Genomic DNA, 23,603 nt, shown 5'->3' on the forward strand with positions numbered 1-23,603 from the left:
TTTATTTAAGCCGACATTTGTCACACTGTCTTCACTAATGTCAAATTAAACTTCTGTTACTTATTAGAATATTGAACAGCTATGAAAATGACAGAAACATAGATTTATATTTAGTGATGCATAAAGATACCCAGCATATTTTAAAGTCAGTAATTCATGTATCAGGGTAATATATATTTTTAAACATGATTTTCTAAAAATGAAAGAATGCACATATGCTTCTATAAAATGTAAAAGAAACTTTTCATAGTTTATGCTCTGAGAAACTGGACTTTTTTCTTGCAGTTTTCAGACCTTTAACTTTTCTTTTTCACTATGCACATAGAATAATTTTAAAATATGATTAATTCACTATTACAAAAAATAAATGGATAGAAAGAAAGGATTTCTCATCAGGCAGTTTAATGTGAGGGGAGACATTTTGGTACTGCAGGTTTTTGGAGCTCCAAGTCTACAAGGTGGCTTCCCCAGTTACCAAAATTTCTCCACCAAGAAAGAAAACGTATTAAATTGTCATCATTTAGTATAAGATAGTATCCCATTTCTTAATGCAGTATGCTTTCCTTCATTTTAAAATGAATCCTATTCTACAAAATGTTATAAAAATAGAATCATTAATATAAAGTATCTAACCTAGCAAAATATGTGGAATTACAAATGCTAAATCTTCAGTATGTTATCCAGAAATTGAAATTATAAACACAGCACCATTCATGGAACTCTCCCATAGGACAAGATTAATCTCAGTAATGCTTCTGCTTTAAACATCATCAGTATATTTAAGATTAATCATGTTTCAGCGAGGTATATTGTTGGAATATTTGATGCATATTAATGTCCTCACAGTTGTGGTTATTTATCTTCATATTCAAAAGTTGTCACAATCTGAGCATTAGTAATGTGCAAAGTCACTGCTCTACAAAGTCTCCAATTATGCACAATGGAACCATTTTTTAAAGGCGAGACATATATCTTAAACTTTTTTGCTCGTATGTAACATCTTTAAATGCTTTCTGAAAAATGAGTATTGTTAAAAATCTGGTTTCTATCTTTCATAATATAAAAATCTCAAGAAAACCAGAGGCACCAGCCAGACAGAAAATATCACTCTTTGTTTTGTTCATGAAGATATTAATATATTGTATTCATCAGTATCTGAAGTTACCTTTAAAAATTAAAATATAAAATCATTGGGTTGTCTACCCACATATACATAAAATTTTACTCCATTTCCTTCACCTTTTTGATGAAGGTGAAGGAAATGGAGTAAGAAATTGAAATTTTTAATTGAAATTAATTTTAATTAATTTCTACTGAAATTTCCACACATATTTATTTCCAAGCCAGGCCACACTTTTGAATTTCAAACCTACATGACTACTACGTAACTGAATTATTCAACGGGAATGTCTTATTAACACCTCAAACAAACGTGCCTAAAAGAGTGACAAATTGTAGGGACTTCCCTGGCGGTGCAGTGGGTAAGAATCCGCCTGCCAATGCAGCAGACACGGGTTCGAGCCCTGGACCAGGAAGATCCCACATGCCGCGGAGCAACTAAGCCCGTGTGCCGCAACTACTGAGCCTGCAGTCTAGAGCCCGCGAGTCACAACTACTGCAGCCCACGTGCCTAGAGCCTGTGCTCCGCAACAAAGAGAAGCCACCGCAATGACAAGCCCGCCCACCCGAACAAAGGGTAGCCCCCGCTGGCTGCAACTAGAGAAAGCCCGCGCACAGCAGCAAAGACCCAACGCAGCCAAAAAATAAATAAATAAATTTTTTTTAAAAAAAGTGAAATTGTAATCACTCTCTTGGCTATGATTGTTCTTCTAGTATTCCCAGTGTATATCAAAAAAATATATTCACTTACCAGTCTACCCATATCAGTTCTTGTCTTTATCATTGCACTGAGAGTAATCTCTCAAAAACTACAAAACTTTTATTTTCATTTCTTTGCTTCAAATCCTGCGGACTCCATGTTGCTCTTAGAAGATATTCCAAAATTCTTAAACTACCCTGCAGGATTTTAAATGGTAAGGTCTTTCCTTACCTTTATAGCCATACCTACCACTCTTCCATTTTATTATTTTTTGGCACCCATATTTTCCTTCTTTCAGTTCTTGATTTTGACCTGATCTCAATTCTTTGATAATTTCTTACATAACTTTCCCTTTAACTATGTCCTAAATCAATGTAAAATAAATCTTTATCTCATACCAATTTGCTTACCTTTAATCTTTCCTTTTTCTGTCAGTGTTTCAACTATTTTTCACATCACTGAAGCCATTTATTTTTGTCTCATTCTTCTACTTGACTACCAAGTAGGTCAAAACAATGACCAAGTTTTTTAATTTAATCATCTTACTTCAAAACATTAATAATGTCTTTCAACTTATTTTCAGCCTCAGCGCTACAGCTGTCATCCAGATTCCCATCATCTTGCTGTTTTAATCTAACAACCATGTTCCTATCCTTCTTTCATTTGTCCATACTCCATCGATGCAAGACATTGTCCCAGACTCTGGAAATAAAATAGTGAACAAGATTGGTCCATGTCTCATGGGGTTTATATTCAACTGAAAGAGATGAACAAGTGGATAAATAACTAAACAAAAAATAATGGACTGTTATTACACACCATTATCAAACTAAACATCATATAATTCAATGAATAGGAACCTTACAAAATTCTCTTCATTATTTTAGGTATTGTTATATGTATTTATGTGTGTGTATATACATACACACACACATATATATATATATATTTCACTGTAGAAATGGTTATCTACATTATCTTATTGAATGCTTCCCTGGAATATTCTTTAGTTTTTATTATTTAATTTTGTACAGGACACAAACAAGAGTCAAAGACATTACATGATTTTTAAAGGACCTATAGCTGTTGACATGTTGATGAAATTTATGGATATGAATCTAGATAAATTCTCTGGCCCAGAGAAGCATGCTCCCGAACCTCCAGTGCCCTCCCCTTTCTATATTTTTTTGAGATGAGGTAACTCAAAGTATGGAATATTTAAGTTGTATTTGATTTATATCTTCAAGTGTTGTTTACTATTGTTTATCATCATCATCATCATCATCATTATTTTGGGGAGAAGAGAGTATACAGAAGGGTAATTTACTGGACTATCTTTGCAGTAGTTATTACCAAGATGGAAGTGAGGAGAATAAGACCTAAAATTATAATTTAATGATTTGAAAATATGTTTAAAAAACCTAAAAATTATTCTTGCTGCAATATTCTAGTAAGGGTATTTATACTGAGGTAGTATAAACAACATTGCGACTCAAACTCTCTCACTCTTTCTTCCTACATCCTTTTTGTTTCCAAGTCCTGTAGAATTGAACATTTGAAGTTATTTTTGTTTTTTTGTTTTTCTTCAACTGCTCCTTCCTTCTATTCTAACACTATGCATTTGATTTTGAGCCTCTTGTCATCCCAAGACACTTGCATTTTTGTATTATCTGGCTTCCTTATTTCTCAATTTTTTTGTTTAATTCACAACTCTGAGTATAGCATGATGACTAAAAAAGACTACTTTTTCTTCCTAGGTATGCACTGCTTAGTTGCTGTATGTGTGATACCACAAAACACCCAGTGTCCCACCTTTTGTTGTCATTAGCTTTTTCTGTCTGACTTTGAGGAATTCAATCTGTCTCCAATCTTTATTTCTAATACCTCATAAAATCCATTTCTAATATCTTTGTATAAATCTGTAAGTGAATATGTGCAAAGAAAGGAAAAGACAACAAAAAACCAGAATGGCAATTCTTGGCATTTGGGGATTATATAACAGTTGTCTTCTTTTTTGCATATTTCTAAAAGAAGATTTTTAAAAATATGTTCAACACTGTCATTTCCATAATAAAATGTAATTTAATTTACAAAGAAGCAATAAGAATGAATTTTGTTATGTGGCTTTGCTTAAAATTATTAAAATTTAGTAGCTAACACAATGTTAGTTTACATTTGAAAAAGGAATGATAAAAGATTGCTCAGAGTTATATATAATATAAGACTTCTGGTATGCTTTCTGAAAATCCAGCCATATCATTAGACTAGGAAACAGTTTTGTTTAAAAAAGTATTCTCTCCAGAATAATCCTTCTAGCTTTTGAGTGCACTGCTAATAATCATCCTTAATAAAGGTAATAAATCATTTTTTGAATGCTGTTTCTCTGCCAACCACCAAGCTGTTTCTCAACAGATTCATTTAGCAACCATGTTAATTGGATTTTATTATTATTCCCATTTTTAAGATGAAGAACATAAAGCTCAAAGACATGAAATTACCACCCTTAACTGAATATTTCACGGTTTATAAGAAAGCATTTGAAACCAAGTCTTCCTGATTCTAAAATCTATGTCATAAGGATTGAGTGTTCAAACTATTATTAAATTCTATAAAATAATTCATTGTTGGTTTTGAAGGAACTATTTTAAGAAGTATTAAATAAAATTAAAGTTAAGGATGGTTATGGAGTAGATAGGTAAGAAAAGTTATTAAGGATGAAATAATTGTAATTATTTAAAATGTAAGAAGTTTTCTCAAAAGTCACTACACTTTTTAATGTATTGGATTGGTATGCCTTTAAAGACTTTGGCATCTATTCTAAAATACAGTATATTATTTTTCTAGAATATTGTTTATTAAAATGAGATATGACAAATTCAGTCCATGTATAATCATGGGTCAAGTCTATTAGGCCAAAATTAACTTCAGGAGAGACTCATTCCTAGCACCACCATTTTATGACATATTATTCAGATGTTATATTAAAATTATCAAGATGATGCCTTAACTGTGTAAACCCACTTCCAGCTAAAAGGGGAACACATTGCCTTGGGTAGTTGAAGTGGTGTTATAATTAGGAGACATACCATTATCTGGATTTCTTAGGTCTGCATTATTATAATTCAAAATATTCTACATAAATCATTTTGCTTAGAAAAGTTGATTAATGAGAAGTCAGAGTGATTTAAATGCCTGTACAAAGTACATACTTAGTGCTTTTTCAGTAAGCATAGTTTCATCAATTAATTATTTAACCCTAAGGATTAAATGGCAACAAAAAAGAGTATATGACAATTATTTATGCCTGTTTCAGTTGTATTTTAACTACAGATTTTAAGGTATTTGGCTTTATATAAGGAAAGGAAAATCCTGAAAACATACATAGATAAAAATTATATTGATTCCCATGGCAGAAGATCCATGTTTAGTTTTTCAAGTAAAAAATATAGCATGTGAATTTTAGTACATGTATTTTGTGAAATATTATGATGATACTCTCAATAATGACTTTTTATGGGCTGTATATTGATTTATTGATCATTCTGTTTTTCTTGGTTATACTCTTTTGAGCAGAATCTCAAAAGATAGGTCAAACCAGTCAAAATTTAGAGTACTGAAGAAGTTTATACACACAGTATTTTAATGTGTGGTACAAATTTGAAAATATATTCATATTTGTGCATTTACGTATATACATATTAGTTTAATATATTTTTATATATGCCTATATATACATGTATATGTAAATAAGTATGTATTTGTAACTGGCTCTTACAGTAGTTATGCATTACTTGCATTCTTTTGCCAATAATGGTATCAGTAAATGGTTTAAAATTTATGTAGAATTAAAATTATTAGTGTGTGGATTTAACATAATTTTAGTTTCATGAGCTCTTGCCCTCCTTCATGAAGATGCAGTCAGTGAAGATTAACATATAAAAGTTGTGTGTCTATGTGTATGTGTGTGTGTGTCTGGTTGGCCAAGCTAAGGCAGTTGATTAAAAATGTTACGCTAAAACAAAGGATAAACATGGACATAGCTGTTTGAATTTTTACCATGAAGGTACCCCCAAAATTATGTGGATGAAGGAGTTAAAAATTAATACTTTTCAGAAGTTATTTATATATTAGTCAATTTAGAGTAAATATAATACTTTATTCAACTTTCTGTACTTCTAAATTTACAAAGGACATCATTGTGCCAGAGACCCAACACACCTGCACAAGTAAATTTCTTCCTTTTATAGCATACTTGGTTCATTTGTCAGTAAATTATTATAACTCATGTCTCCATAGTATTTTACCTGAATTCTACCTGTTTTTTACTTCAGAGAAATGTTTTTTCATTCTTTCACATAGGATTACTTACCATGTATGTTATATATTGACATATTTGACACATTTCCCTTTAAAATAGTCTTTGTCTAACATATGTTGGTTTGATGGAAGTGTTATAAAATGTCAAATGATGCCTTGTGTGTGTGTCACTGTGTGCACATACAAGCACACACATATTGAAGACATTATATAACTATGTAGATGTAACTATTAATTATCACTGGGCCAAGATTCAAAAGAAGACAGAATCCAGAAATGAAAGCCAGTGTTTGAGGCTGTTTTTCTCAAGGGAATATTTGCTATTCCTGGATGAGCCAGGTGAAGGGCTGAAAATGCATGTAACATTGGAATATAGGAACCACCATAGATTGAGGACATGAGCTGGCAAGTGACCTAATGCAACAGTTTCATAGTCTTTGCTGTCCAGCTGTTAAATTCTACCTTCAAACACTTGCAAAGTAAGATACATTTATTTCTTACTAGATCCATTTCTATCACTTTTCTCAATTTAATGGTGTACATTAATTTATTAACTTTTTATTTCCCAATCTGTATTTCATATTTTATAAGCTGGCTTAGAGGTACTTCATAAAGAAGTGCACAAATCATAAGAGGACAGATTAATTAATTGCACAGCACTCAAATTAAGAACTACAATTTACAGCATCCCAAAAGTACTCCAAGTACCCCTTCCAGTCACCACTTGTTCCAAAAGAGTATCCACTATGCTGACTTTTAACACAAAGAGTTTGCTTGAGTTTTGAATTTTATATCAAAGAAAGTATGTACAGCTTTTACTTTATCTAGTTTCCATTTTTTCATATTATATTTTGAGTTTCATCTACCTTGTTACATGTATATATAATTGTTCATTCTCATTGTCATGTAAAGGTTCATTATATAAAATATACCACATGTATTTATCCATTGATAAACATTTGAGTTTTTTCCCTTTTCTGCTTCCTACAATAAGAGTAGCTATTGATATTTTTTGTTCCTATATCATGGCAAACATCCATAAAAAGGTCTCTTAGATTATAACAAGGAATTCAGTTGCTGGTTACATAATTTTCATATATTAAGCTCAATAGATCTTGCCAAGAAGTGTTCCAAACTAGTTATAAAAATTACACTTTCACCAAATGTGCATAAGAATTCCTTTGCTCCACGTTATAACCAACACTTGAATTTTTTGTCTTTAAAAATTTTTTTTAGCCATTCTCATGGTGTGTAAAAGTATTGCATTTTGATTTTAACTTCTGTTTTCCTGATGACTAAGTTGAGTACTGTTTCATGTTTATTGGGTAATTGGATAAACTTTTCTGAGGTGCCTATTTTTGTTTCCTGTTGAGTTGTCTCTCATTTGCTTTTGTATTCTAGATATGAATTTTTGTTGGATGTACATATTGAAAATATACCCATGCACTCTTTGTTTGGTCTTTGTACTCTCTTAATTGTGTCTTTTGGTGAACACAGTTTCTTAATCTTAATATAACCAAATTTATTATTCTCCACCTCCATGTCCTTTTTAAGAAATATTTGCCTAACCAAGGACATAAAAATAGTCTCCTATATTTTATTCAGTGATTTTAATTGATTTGCCTTCCATGTTTAGATATACAGTATATCTGAAAGTGATTTTGTTACTGCCACTCATTTTTTTTTTCCTTATGGACATTCAGTTATCCAAAACCATTACTTCAGGAAGATCATTCTTTTTCAATTTCAGAGTTAGTGTCATCTTTATCACAAGTCAGATGACCATATACATGGGGTTATCTGTCTGGACAGTAAATGCTATTCCTTTGATTGATCTGTCTACCTTTTGACAAAGTAATACTACTTTAATTGTTATAACTTTATAACATGTATTGATATTTGGTAGTGCAAACTTGCTTTCTTTTCTGTCAGTCTTGCCTTGGCTATTCTTGGCCCTTTGTCTTGCCATACAGAGTTTATGATCAGATTATGAATTTACAAACACACATGAATACATACATGATCTTGATTGGGATTGCATTGAATCTGTAAATCAATCTAAGGAAATGAAAACCTTTACAATAGTAGTTCCAATATGGAAGAGATTTTGACCTCAAAGTTATATTTGTCAATGTCTAGAGACATCTTTGGTTGTCACAACTGGGGGATGCTACTGCATCTAATGAGATTGAGGCCAAGAGTGCTGCTTAATATCCTACAGTGTACAAGGCAGCCCATATCCAACAACATCAAAATATTCAAACCAAAATATCATTGGTGGCAACATTCATAAACCCTTCCTTACAATGTTTAGTTTTCCAGTCCATTAAAATTACATGTTTATACTTTTATTTAGGACATTTTTCCATTTTCCTAAGCAATGTTTTATGTTTTACATTATGGAGGTTTTGTACATCTTTTGTTATATGTATTCCTAAGAATTTGATGTGTTTTTTTAATGTTCCTGTAAAGCATGTTTTTATTTTATTTTTCAGTTGTTCATTGACGGTATATAGAAATTACATAGAGTTATTTATATTGATTTGGTATCTATGATCTTGATAGATTCACTTACTGTTACTGTTTTCTCTAGATAATTTTAGATTTTCTTCATACACAGTCATGTTATCTGTGACTAGTAATGGACTTATTTCCTCTTTCTGAATACTGATGCCTATTCTTATTTTTTTTTAATTGAGGTAAAATTGGTATATAACATTATGTTTTAGGGGCACAACATCATTACAAAGTGATTATCACCAAAAGTCTACTTACCATCCATCACCGTACACTTGACCCCCTTCATCTATTTTGCCCAACCCCCAACTCCCTTCTTGTAATTTTCTTACTGTCTTTTTTGTGGTCTCCTGTACAATGCCAAATAGAAGTGGTTATAGTGGCCTTTATCCTGTTCCTAATTTTATGCAAAGAAACTTTTCAATAATTAATTCATTAAGGGTAGGATGTCTTCTCTAGGCTTGTTGTTAATATTCTAAACATATATGTAAAAGTTTTTTTATCCTACTTTTTAATATTATTACGACTTGGTATTTTATTTTATAAAATGCTCTCCAGCATGTGTAAAAATGAGCATATGATTTTTCTTTCATTTCTTATTATGTGGTGAAACAGATTAGGGGAAAAAAACCAAAAACTTCAACTTCTGTAATAATCTTCATTTGATTGGTGTTTTATGTTTTGCTGTATTGATGTATGATATTTTAAGACTTTTCATCTAGGCCCATGAGAAAGATTGATTTCTAATTTACCTTTCTTTTGATGTCCCTTTTATGTTTTGCTGTCTAGTTCATTTTGCTAAAATGTCTTCAGAAGTGGAATTCCACCTTTTTCTTTTCTCTGAATGAGTTTGTGTAAGATGGCTATTACTTTATTTCAAATTTATTAAGAATATTTATTTGCTGAAGAGATTAGAAGTGGTTGACTCAAGTAAGACTTGATAGTAGATAAACATTTAAAAATTCATTTAGATTAAAACCATCATTTGTGTACACCTATTTTCATGTTTACAATAGATCAGAAAATGAATGTCTTATTTTACATATTATATATTTTTCTTTTTAAAATTCAGAATCAAATTCTTATGGAAGTAAAGCATTAAGCTTAGTATGTTTCAATCATCTTATAAGTTACAACTTCCATAGACATGATATCATTTAGTTTTCCTAGTGGATTGAACTGAGGGAGATAATAAAATCGATTCTATTTAGTCAATATCCTGACTGTCATAATTTAGAAAACATATTTAGTTCATAATTATTCCCAGATTATCAAAATAGTTTTATTAAGAAAATTGTTTCTGTTCTGTAGAGTAAGAATGGAATTAGGTTACTTTTCTTCATAACTCCTTTTGGATTTTATATTTATATTTTTTTCTAAATTTTTATGTATTTGTTCTTGTACTCAGAGGGCAAAAAAATATAACAATCAGTTTGCCTTGCAAGGCTTTCTTCATTTATATATTTATTTAAACATGGAGTTGAAATTTCATATAACTTCAAGTTTTCAAACTTAGAAAATATCTATCCAAAAGAAGAAGGAAACTGTTGAAGTGTCAGGAGGGAATGTTAGCTAGAGGCAGATTAACGTGCAATTTTATGAGTACATTTTTGTCCCAAATTATATCAAAACATGTAGTATCCTACTCTTTACACAAATGGACCATTTTCTCACACAGAATGCGACCATGGTATTGATTTATTGTTGGTGTATGTAACAATTTGCCTTGATTACTACGTCTCTCAGATAAGCACAACCCATTTTCCCGGGTTTGAAGTGTAAGTTGTAACATTTTTATTGGAGTGGATATGTCTCAGATAAAAATAGAGTATAGTTTTGCCTTTTGGCATGACCTTGTTATTTGAGAAAGCATTGCATTTTAACGACATATAATTTAAAATGCCTCTGGGAGTGAGTTGAATTTACTGAGATATTTTTAAGGGTAATTACTTAGCAGAGGTTGTCAGAGCACTTGTAGAGTATCAGCCTTCTTCCCGGCAGATATGTGAGACTAGTTGAAATGAATTAAGGCTTCTACCATTAATGTTTGATGGGAGACGATAGTGAAAAAGATGGATGCTTATATAATTGACATCCTTAACATTTAGAGCTGAATACTTAAATGCCAGAAACATAATTCTGAATGAAATGTCAGGACCTAACTCAATAATATTTAATGATATAGTAGGAAAGGAATGAACAGAAGTCATTTTATATTATTAATGAAATTATTTAAAATAGGCTTAATTGTCCTCATATATCAGTAAGAAGTTTTTATTCATATTATTGTTTCTAAGAATAATTTGTCTCAAATATTCAACTTCTGCCAGTCCAGAGATGTCAAACATCCTTCTGATTCACGTGATTGCAAAATACTTTTATCGAAATGTAAACAGCAGTTGTACTTGGTCAGCTAAATATTTAAATTACAATTGGTACAGTACCAAATCCTGCTTTATCCTTGATTTATTTAGTCTTCATCAACAGATTGATCTTTTCTTACTTAAACAGTATATTTAACAAAGTTAACTTACATTAGTAGGCATATACAAATATAAAAATATATAATACTGAAACGATATCCACTCTATTAAGAAAATCATTAATTAGCATGGTTGAAAGATAACTGAATGGTAGATAACTATATTATATACTGTGTTTGCATAATTTTTACTAATAATTCAATGAAAATGAGAGGCAAGAATTTCAAGAATAATTAACTTCATTTTTAATAAGATAATGTTTTGGGGGAGGATACTTTAGAGGATACTTTTTACAAAATCTTTACTCACTATATATCCAGAGCTGTAAGAAACTTGGGGTGGATTATAGTTCAGCTAGTCATTTTGCCAAGCCTAAAATCCTGCCATTATAATCTTAATTACCTCTATAAGAAAAAAATAGGGTATGGTATGGTAATCAAACTGACATTTAACCATGTCCATCAATGTAGGGAAGGTTCTTGAAGAGATTTCCTGGATGAAATAGTGAATCATGCCCTCACTTCAGACAGTAGAGGAAAGATGTCAATATTAAGCATAGAATTCTGAGACTATAGTGACAAGTAGCATGAGGTAGTCCAAGATATCAAACGAGATTGACTAGTTCTAAATATAGTCATCTTTTCTGTCTCTATTTAGGCTACAAAACAGTTAACCAATCTACTGAGCTTCATGTTCCCTTTCATGGTATTATTATAGAAGGCTCTCAACTTGAACTCCCAAGAACCTTCCAGGGACACCAGATGTTAAAACTACTGTCACGATAATTCCTTTTTCACTCGCATTCCCTCATGAGTGTACAGTGGGTTTTTCACACGGCTTCAGGACTAGTGATATTGCTTACAGACTGAATGCAAGAATACATGAATCTCTATGCCATTTATTCATTACGCCAGTTATTAAGGAAACTTGCTGAAATGTAACATGATGTCACTCTTTCACTATTGTTTTTTGGAAAGTGTAATTATTTTTAATAGAGTATGCTATTTATGCAGTGGATTTATTATTGTTATTTTAATTGAATTAATATTTTCTTTGATTTAATTTCTAGTATTGTAAATTTTAATAGATCTAACATATGAATAAAATTCTTTAGACTCTCAATACTTTCTAAGATTGTAAAGAGTTCCCAAGAGCAAATAGTTTGATGACCACCATTTTATAGCATCCTTAATGATTGAGTATTAATATTGGTTATTGCTGTTATCATTATTATTTGAGGGATGTTTTCCCTCCTCCTGCACCATTGGAGAGCTAGCATTTTTTTTCTTAGGATGTACAAATACTTCCCTATTACAGGATATATGGTAATTAGTTTCCAAGTCCTTTGCATTTCTAGAAAAAGCCTACATCGCAAATAGCCTCTATGATTCGTGGAAAATTCTATATCTTTGGCCAAATTAGTTATCATAATTAATCACACAAGAAAGCTACTCAAGTATAGTACTTATACATAGCTACTTTACTGAAACATTTCCCGATGTCAGTACAGTGGCATTCAAGATATTATTTTTCCCCTTTTCTGTAAGCATATTTGGAGTAGGGGAATGCTGTCTCCTCACTGTCTCTCCAACACATAGTACATTTTCTGGAACAAAGTAGCTACTCAAGTATTTGATGAATTAATAAATGACACGTGTGGCAGAAATGCATACACTATTTACTATTAGTATTCAGTTATCCTGAATTTGTTAACTTCACCTAAGTCAGATTGACATTACTATACCATTCTTTTAAAGGACATAACTTCCGATTTTCCTTATGGCTTCACCCATATGCAGAAATTATTTTTCATTTTTTTAAGTGAGTATTTCAGGTTTTCGTTGAAATGATTCTGTTTCCTTATTGCCTTCAAAAGGAAGTAAAAACTTCTTCACATTAACTTTCAAAGTCTTTTGTTATCTGACTGAAATTTAACTTCCCAAAATATAATTTTCCAGTGCGCTTTGGGTTGTTTTATGTTCCTAGCCCTAGAAAGATTTATATTTTCTAAAACATATCAATAACTCTGACAATTCATGTTTTTCAGACAAAATAGTAGCAAGAGTTACTATTTCCAACAATATAGTTTTATCTAGTTTGCCAAGTTAAATTTCATAATATACAGTTTGTTTTATGATCCTTTTTATCACAGTAATACTATTTCCCAGTATCGCTTAATAGCTATTAAGTGATAGCACTTAACCTGACATTAACCATTTCTGTTAAGTCTAAATGTATACACACTGATGAATTTTACAATAATATGGCTTAATGATTAATGTTACTATATACTTCTTTGCATAATAGTTTTTTATTTCCTCTTTTCTGTGTTATGTATTTTTGCTGGCTTTTGAATCTACAATGAAAGAAATAAAAAATGAGGAAGTAAAATCACACTTTAGTTTCTTTTTTTAATGGAAGTATATTTAACTTACAGTATTAGTTTCAAGTGTACAACATAGTGATTCAGCATTTTTATACGTTAGGAAATGATCACCGTGATAAGTCTAGTTACCATCTGTCACCATACAAGGTTCTTAAAATATTATTAACTCATTTTCTATGCTATTCATAATAGCCCCATGACTTATTTATTATAACTGGGGTTTGACCTCTTAATCCCCTTCACCTAGTTTGCTGATATCCCCACCCCTTTCCCCTCTGCTAACCACCATTTTGTTCTCTGTATCTATGAGTCTGTTACTGTTTTGTTCATTTGTTTTGTTTTTTTAGATTCCACATATAAGTGAGATCAAATGCTATTTCTTTTTCTCTGTCTTACTTATTGCATGTAGCATAATACCTTGTAGGTCCATCCGTGTTGTTGCAAATGTCAAGATTTCATTCTTTTTTATGGCTGAGTAATATTTCATTGTGTGTATATACCACATCTTCTTTATCCATTAATCTATCGATAGACACAAGTTGTTTTCATTCCCTGGCTGTTGTAAATAGTGCTGCAGTTAACACTGGGGTGCATGTATCTTTTTGAATTAGTGTTTTCATTTTCTTTGCATAAATACCCAGAATTTGAATTGCTGGATTGTATGGTAGTTCTATTTTTCATTTGTTTAGGAATCACCATACTGTTTTCCATAGCGGCTGTATCAATTGACCAACAGTACAAGACCTTTTCTCTATATCTTTTCCATCATCTGTTATTTCTTGTCTTTTTGATGATAGTCATTCTAACAGGTGTGAGGTGAAATCTCATTACTGGTTTTGATTTGCATTTCCCTGATGATTAGTGTTTTGAGCATCCTTTCATGTGTCTGTTGGCCATCTGTATGTCTTCTTTGGAAAAATGTCTATTTTGATCCTCTGCCCATTTGTAAATCAGATTTTTTTTGATAATGAGTTGTATGAGTTCTTCTTATATTTTGGATATTGAGCCCTTATCAGATATATTATTTTTAAATATCTTCTCCCATTCAGTAGGTTGTCTTGCATTTTGCTGATGGTTTCCTTCACTGTGCAAAAGCATTTTAGTTTCATTAGGGCCCATCTGTTTGTTTTTGTTTTTGTTGCCCTTGCCTGAGGAGACAGATCCAAAAAAATGTTATAAAGACTGATGTTCAAGAGCATACAGCCTGTTTTATTCTAGGAGTTTTATAGTTTCAAGTCTTACATTAAGTATTTAAACCACTTGAGTTTATTTTGTATATGGTGTAAGAATATTGTCTAGTTTCATTCTTCTACATGTAGCTGTCCAGTTTTCCCAACATGAATTATTGTGGAGACTGCCTTTTCCCCATTGTATATTCTTGGTTTCTTTCTCATACATTAATTAAGCATGGGTTTATTTCTGGGCTCTCTATTCTATTCCATTGATCTATGTGTCTGTTTCTGTGCCAGTACCATACAGTTTTGATTCTATAGCTTTGTGGACTAGTTTGAAATCAAGGAGTGTGATTCCTCTAGCTCTGTTCTTCTTGCTTAAGATTGCTTTGACTATCTGGGGTATTTTGTGATTTGATACAAATTTTAGGATTGTTTGTTCTAGTTTTGTGAAAATGTCATAGGTATTTTAATAGGAATTGTATGGAATCTGTAGACTGCTTTGTGTAGTATGGACATTTTAACTATATTAACTCTTCCAATTCATGACCATGATGTATCGTTCCATTTATTCGTGTCATCTTCAATTTCTTCCATCAGTATTTCATAGTTTTTAGTGTATAGGTTTCACCTGTTTGGTTAGATTTATTCCTAGGCATTTCAGGGTTTTTTGATGCAATTGTAAATGGGATTGTTTTCTTAATTTCTTTTTCTCATAGTTTATTAATAGTGTATAGAAAAGGAACAGAATTCTGTATATTCATCTTGTATCATGCAACTTTACTGAATTCATATATTAGTTCTAATAGTTTTTTGGTGAAGTCTTTAGGGCTTTCTATATATAGTATCATGTCATCTGCAAATAGTGATAGTTTTTCTTCTTCCCTTGAAATTCGGATGCCTTCTATTTCTTTTCTTGCTGATTGCTGTGGCTGGTACCGCCAATACTATGTTGAATAAAAGTGGGAAGAGTGGGCATCCTTGTCTTGTTCCTGATCTTGGAGGAAAAGCTTTCAGCTATTCACCAATGAGTATGATGTTATCTGTGGGTTTGTCATATATGGCCTTTATTATGTTGAGGTATGTTCCCTCTGTACTCACTTTGTTGAGAGTTTTTATCATAAACATATATTGAATTTTGTCAGCTGTTTTTTTCTGCATTTATTGTTATGATTGTGTGGTTTTTAGCCTTGATTTTGTTAATATAGTGTATCCCATTGATTGACTTGTGGATATTGAGCCATCCCTGCATCCCTGGAATAAGTCCCAATTAATCAGGCTGTAAGATCCTTTCAGTGTATTGTTGAATTTCATTTGCTAAAATTTTGTTGAGGATTTCTGCATCTTATGTGCATCAGCAATATTGGACTGTAATTTTTGTAGTATCTTTTTCTATTTTTGGTGTCAGGGTAATGCTAGCCTCATGGTAGTGTTTCTTCCTCTTCTATTTTTGGAATAATTTGAGAAGGGTAGATATTAATTCTCCTTTAAATATTTTGTAGACATCTCCTATGAAACCATCTGGTCCTGGACTTCTGCTTGTTGGAAGTTTTCTGATTAATGTTTTAATTTCATTACTAATAATCAGTCTGTTCAGATTTTCTACGTCTTTCTGATTCAGTCTTGGAAGATTATGTGCTTCTAGGAATTCATTTCTTCTGGGTGGTCCAACTTGTGGATAATTGTCTGTAGTAATTGTTTATGATTGTGTTTCTGTGGTATTGGTGGTACACCTCTTTCATTTCTGATTTCATTTATTTGGGCCTTTTCTCTTTTTTTCTTGGTAAGTCTGGCTAAAGGTTTGTAAGTTTTGTTTATCTTTTCAAGGAACCAGCTCCCAGTTTCTTTAATCATACACACACACACACACACACACACACACATATACACATATACATATGTATTTATTTAGTCTCTGTTTCATTGTTTCCATTCTGATATTCATTATATCCTTCCTTCTACTAAATTTGTACTTTGCTTTTCTTTGTTTTCTAGTTGCTTTAGGTATAAAGTTAGATTGCTTATTTGAGATTATTCTTGTTTCTTGAGATAGATCTATATTGCTATGAACTTCTGTCTTATAATTGCTTTTGCTGTGTCCGAGAGATTTTGGGAAATTGTGTTTCCATTTTCATTTGTCTCAGGTTTTATTATTTCTTTGATTTCTTAATTGACCCATTGGTTGTTTAGCATGTTGTTTAATCTCAACATAGTAGTGTATTTTCCAGTTTTGTGTAATTAATTCTATTTCATACTGTTGCAGTTGGAAAAGATGCTTGATGTGATTTCAGTTTTCTTAAATTTTTTGAGACTTGTATTGTAGCCTAACATGTGGTCTATCCTGGAAAATGTTTTATGTTCACTTGAAAAGAATGTGTATTTTCCAGTTTGGCAATGAAATGTTCTATATATATCTATTAATTCTATCTTGTCTAAGGTATTGTTTAAAGCCAATGTTTCCTTATTGATTTTTTTTTTTTTTTTGCTTGGTTGATCTATCCATTGATGTAAGTGAGGTATTAAAGTACACTACTATTATTGTATTACTGTCAAGTTCTCCCTTTATGTCTGTCAGTATTTGTTTTATATACTTAGGGGCTTTTAGGTTGGGTGCGTAAATATTTACAAATATTATAGTCTCTTCTTGGATTGACTGCTTTATCATTATGTAGTGTCCTTTTTTGTATTTTTGTTACAGTGTTTCTTGTAAAATCTATTTTGTTTGTTATGAGTATTGCTACCCTAGCATTCTTGCTGCTTCCGTTTTCATGGACTTTTTTCATCCTTTCACTTTCAGCCTTTGTGTATCTTTAGATCTGAAGTGGGTCTCTTGTAGGCAGCATATAGATAGTTCTTCTTTTTTTTTTTTTTTTTTAAAATCCATTCAGCCACCCTACGTCTTTTGATTGGCACATTTAAAGTGATTACCGATAGGTATGTACCTATTGCCATTTTGTTCCTTGTTTTCTGGTTTTGTGTTTCTTCTCTATTCCTTTCTCCTTTTATTATCTTCCTTTGTGGTTTGATGATTTTCTTTAGTGTTATATTTGGTTTCCCTTCTCTTTATTTTTTGTGTATCTATTATAGGTTTTTGCTTCGGTTACCATGAAGTTCATATATATCAACTGTATATATAGCAGTTTATTTTAAGCTGATAATCACTTAAGTTCAAATGCATTGTAAAAGCACTACATTTTTACTCCTTCCGTCCGTGTTTTGTTTTATGTTTCTGAAGTCATATTTTACAGCTTTTAACTTTGCGTATCCCTTAACTATTTATTGTAGTTACAGTTAATTTTACAAATTTATTCTTTTAACATTCATACTAGCTTTTTAAGTGGCTGATTCACTTCCTTTACTATATATTTGCCTTTACCAGTGAGATTTTTTCCTTTTATGTATTTTCTTGTTTCTAGTTATGACCTTTTCTATTCTGCTTAAATAAGTTTCTTTAACATTTCTTGTAAGCGTGGTTTAGTGATGATGAATTCTTTAGCTTTTGCTTTCCTGGGAAACTTTACATCTCCTTCAGTGATGAGTGATAACTTTGCTGGGTAGAGTATTCTTGGTTGTAAGGTTTTGTTTTGTTTTGTCCTTTCAGCTCTTTAAATATATTATGCCACTCCCTTCTGGCATGAAAAGTTTCTGCTGAAAAATCAGCTGATAGTGTTATGGGAGTTCCCTTGTATGTGATTAGCTTTTTTGTTTGTTTGTTTGTTTCCTTGCTGCCTTTAAAATTCTCTCCTAATTTTAACTTTTGTCATTTTAATTATATATCTTGGTGTGAATCTCTTTGGATTCATCTTGTTTGGGCCTCTCTGTGCTTCCTGGATATCTGTTTTCTTCCCCGGGTTAGGGAAGTTTTCAGCCATTATTTCTTCAAATAAATTTCTGCCCATTTCTCTCTCTCTCTTCACCTTCTAGGACCCCTAAAATTAAAATGTTAGTATGCTTGATGTTGTTGCAGAGGTCCCTTAGGGTATATATTTTTTAAGTTCTTTTTTCATTTTGCTATTACGATTGGTTGATTTCCACAATTCTGTCTTCCAGATCACTTATGCATTCTTCTGTATCATCTAATCTTCTTTTTATTCCCTGCCATGTACTTTTATTTTAGTTATTATATTCTTCAGACCTGATTGGTTCTTTTTTATATTTTCTAACTCCTTTTTGAAATTCTCACTGTGTTCCTTCATTCGTCTCCAGAGTTCAGTGAGCATTTTTATGACCATCACATTGAACCCTTTATCAGATAAATTACTTGTTTCATTATTGTTCTTTTCTGGTGTTTTATCTTATTTCATTTGGAATACATTTGGCTCCTCATTTTGTTTGACTTTGTGTTCTTTTTCTATAAATTAGGCAAAACGGTTACCTCTCTTGGTCTTGAAAGCATGACCTTATGTAGGAGCCTTCCCTATGTAGATTGCATGTGCTGGGTAGCTTGGCAGGTGGACTGGGGCTGGAGCAGACACAGGCTGGAGGGTCCTGGAGTACACTGAACTGGGGCTGCCTTGGCTAGATGGCTGGATCTGGAGTTGGTGCAGGCCAGGTTTTTCCTGGGGTGCACTGGGCCATTTGCCTTGGCGTGGCTGGAACTGGAGTGGGCATGGCCAGGGGCTTGCTGGAGTGACCTTGGCAGACTGGCTGGAGTGCCAGATGCCTCTGTGCCAGGACTCAGAGTGAGTAAGATTTTATGTGGACCCTTTAAGAGTAGAGCCTTGGTTTCCTATAGCCCTCTGGCTCTCCTGGGCATAAGCCCCACTGGTTTTCGAAGCCAGATGTTATGAGGGCTCAACTTCCTGGTGTGGGTCCCCAGGGCTAAGTTGCCCAGTGTGAAGCTCAAACCCCTTGTTCCTTAGGGAGGACTGCCATGTTTGTTATATCCCCTGCTGCATGTGGTCATCACACCTGCGATATGGATCCTGATTACATTGAGTCTCTGCCCCTCCTACCTTCAATGTGTTTTTTTCTTTATATCGTAATTATAGAAGAGCTGTTCTACTAGCCTTCAGGTTGTTCTCAGAGAAAGTTGATCTATATATAGTTGTAGTTTTGGTTTGTCTGTGGGAGGAGGTGAGCTCAGGATCTTTCTACTTTGCTATCTTGATCCTGCCCCTTGTCATATTTTAGTTTCTTACTACTGCTGTTTTTTTTAATTCAATGCAAGTGAAGTCTTTAACTTCATTTTATATAACTTCTATATTTAAATAACTTCTATATTTGTCTTAATTTTAGTTTTTTACATGATGTATTAATTTTGTTAACCTGGATAATAACTAAATAATGTAATAATCCATATTTTGTCATCACATTTCTAGTGGTCATGTATGCCTACACAGTTTGTAAACTTTCTAAGAACATTGGAAGCTGGTACAGTGCAGCCTTTTTTTGATTAGGATACTTAGCTAGAGAGAAAGTAAATTATAGTTGCACTAATTTTATTTAGTGACAATTTAAATGTCTAAAATTTTATTTTATGATGCCACAGGAATATTATTCACTTTGAAATTTAAACTTAAATTCCCTCAAGTCAAATTTGTTGTTTTGATTGATTTATTTAATTGGCCTTTGTTTCATTAGTAATCATCTGTAATTAAGAATACTGGATTCAGTAGAGGTCAACATTCCACAGGACATTTTGGGAATTTGGGTGGATCCCATAGATTCACCTTACCAGTGTACAAAAGATTCTGCTGACGTTAGATCCAACCAAGGAATCTTCTCCTGTGGACTTCAGTGTGTCACCATCTTAATTGGTGTCTTAATTGGATATACAAATAGGGGTGTCCCTGATGTTTGTCATCAACCAGCCTTTGTATCACAAGACCTAAACACTCTCAGTTGGAAAGGACAGTACTACTGGGGCTCTTCTTACATGGGGACCAATATCCATGCATTTCAGCCCCCATTTCTAAAAGAAATGGTAATGAAATGCAGAGCCAACTGACCAAAAACACAGCTCTCAGGTGGAATTCTCCCACTGGTTTTCGGCTATCAGTACAAGTGAGAAGGAGACTATCAAAATTTCACTGCCACCTCTGTTACTGGGTTGGTGTGCATTGTGTCAAATAGCTTCAACTGAGGAGGTCAACAGAAGACCTGGGCCAGCGATCTCGGTCCTTGTGATAGCAAGTAAAGAATTGCAGACTACCACTTTGGGCTTAAGCACAAAGCAAAATTTATTAAAGCATAGTTGTAATCTCAGAGGGAGAGCGGGCTGTTTCTGCAAAGTGAAACCAGCCCTCCTGTATAGATTTAAGGGTGTTTATAAGGAGAGTTCTGCGAGGAGGTGGTGTGTGATCATGGGTGAGTGACAGGGGATCATTATTTGATTGGCAGTCCCGAGTTATGTAACAAGTTCATTATTGCGCATGCCCTTACCCTAGCTTCACTAAGAAAAGCCCATGGGGCGCGGGGGAGCAAAACCACATGCAGATTTTATTATAATGATGGTATAATGAGTTTGGGTTTACTGTAGGTGATATGCCTGTCTAGTCTGGGCATGCGCAGCCTGGGGAAGTTCCTTCGTGTTACTGTGCTCCCTCTTTATTAGGAAAAGTTGCCCACCACCTGACCATAGTTTTGCCTGTTCTGGGTGGAGTCAGGGGAGGGTTCCCAGATGGCTGGGATGTGACTTGATTATTCCCCTCTTGTCTTTTCGCCACTGTAACCTCCTTACTGCTAATGTCAGGGGAGGGTCCCCAGATGGTTGGGGTGTGACTTGATTATTCCCCTCTTTTCACCACCATCACCTCCTTGCTGCTAATGTCTGACTAACTACCTACCACTTGTATGTGGAGATAGCCTATTCCAGGCAGCTAAGGCTGCTTACAAGAGCCCTGAGTTGTCCAAGGTCTTGCTGACATTTATATATTTTCAGAAAAGATATGTATCTTTTCACATTCAAGTGAGTGTCTTGTACTGTTAATGTCAAACTCAGGGCCATGGGTGAGGGAATGGTAAACTTAAAAGAATTCTTGGAACGGAATGCAGAAACTGGAGTTAGTACCACATGGAAAATGAAGGTGCCACTGGAGTAAATCAGTGGGCCAATAAGGGAGGACTAATTGCATACAGATCAAGAAAGCAGCAAGAGACATTTCTGAGCTTCCTCATCTAAAATCTTGAATCTGCAGGTACACACTACATAGATAAACTTTGTCCTCACATGCTTATAAACTGAACTGTGAAACTATTTTTCACATCTCTATCTTTTGAAGGTAGTTTTGTGCTTGTTTTGAAGGTGAATAGTCTACATTCACCTTCCTCTTTTGAGGAGCATATATATATCACTAAGTTCTAATAACATTTTTTTCTGTATTGCAAAATGTGATCTTGGAATAGTTTTTATTTTCTCCAAAATTCATTTTTCCTGTTGATTAAATCAAGATGTGTCCTGATTGTTTATAAACTTCTGATAAATTCAAGCAAGGGTAAATGCCCCACATAAATTTATTACTATTATTATTATTATTATTAATGTTTTATTTTTTAAGTATTACTAATCAATTATATACTATTACCACTTATAGTAATATAAAATTGCTGTCTACATGTGTTCTAGTTAGGAACCTGTACTAGGGTATTTAACGAGAGCCACTCTACCCGATAAGACAAGAAATTTCAAGGTTCTTTGCATGATAAACATTTGTTACTCGCCTCACTGCCCATTGTGGTTGGTGGGGAGGAGGAAAAGGAGCCTCTACCCCACATAGTTATTCAGGGAACAAGGTGTCTTTTATACTTCAGTCTGCCATTATTAGTACATGGCTTCAAGGTTAGCCTGGTATCATCTATCTGAAAGAAGAGGGTAAGCATGGAGTCTTCCATAGAGATTTTAGGGCACAGAATTGGTATGTGTAATTTGCATCCACTTTCAAATGTCCAGAACTCAGTCACATGGCCCTGCCTGAGAGTTCTGAAGTGTAGACAATGGTACATTGTAGAAAAACTACAGTTTTTCTGTATAGTCAGGGGAAAGAAAATAGTTTGGAGAAAGAACAACAAAGCATTCTTCAGACTAAGTATCCAAGTAAGATAGGCATTTGAGAAAAGTTTTGAACACCAATATAGAATATTATTTCTTGGGATAAAACACTGAATTTAAATACAGTAAACTAATTTATTATTAGGTACATCACATTAGCAAAGGACACTGACATAATTTTTCTTCCATAGATAAGATTTTATTCCATACAGTAACACTTTGTTAACATCCCTCCTTCTTGCTCTGGTTTTGAAGTACAGAAATAATATTGATTTTTAAAAGCCTGGACAAAGAAGTCTTAGTTATAATTATTATCTGCAAAAAACAAAGACAGTTTAATGTCAATTTGAGACTAATTAATATACCATCAATTATTTTATTCAGTAAGGCTTTGAAATTTTAATTTATTTCTGAAAAGATTCCAGATTGACATAGTGGCAGGAGTGAAATATCACATCTCAATTGAGAATTCAAACGTTGATGAAAATGAGTAGCAGAATTTCAAGCTAATGAATCTTGAGCAGTTAAAAAGCAAGTCTTTAAAAATGTGAGACTCTGAAGAGGATTATGAAATTGAATACTTTAACGACTTCATTGAGTTCTCAGGAATCATCTTTGATATAAAATTAACATTTTATACACACAATGTAAATGCTAATTTTATTAGGATGCTTACACATATTAGAATACTTGCATATTGGAATATGTTTTTAGTTTCCTCCTGGGAATGCCACATGTTCAATAAATAGACCTGCTTTTCTCTCTCTCTCTCCCTCCCCCTCTTCCCCTCTCCTCTTGCTCTTTCTCTCTGTTCATCTGTCTTTCTGAGAAAGCAGCTGGTCTTTCTCCTTATAATACTTCTCCCCTTTCACTCTAAGGGTTGCCAATCAACACATTTAATTATGCATTTGACTTTATT

General features: G+C 33.0%; 1 pseudogene; it reads left to right on the forward strand.

The window, feature by feature from the left end:
• The first annotated feature begins 19,353 nt into the window (after positions 1-19,353).
• Positions 19,354-21,817, forward strand: LOC118895299 (annotated as a pseudogene).
• The last annotated feature ends 1,786 nt before the right edge of the window (positions 21,818-23,603 follow it).

The sequence above is a fragment of the Balaenoptera musculus genome, chromosome 5 (genome assembly GCF_009873245.2).
Source record: "Balaenoptera musculus isolate JJ_BM4_2016_0621 chromosome 5, mBalMus1.pri.v3, whole genome shotgun sequence".
Taxonomy (NCBI): Eukaryota; Metazoa; Chordata; class Mammalia; order Artiodactyla; family Balaenopteridae; genus Balaenoptera; species Balaenoptera musculus.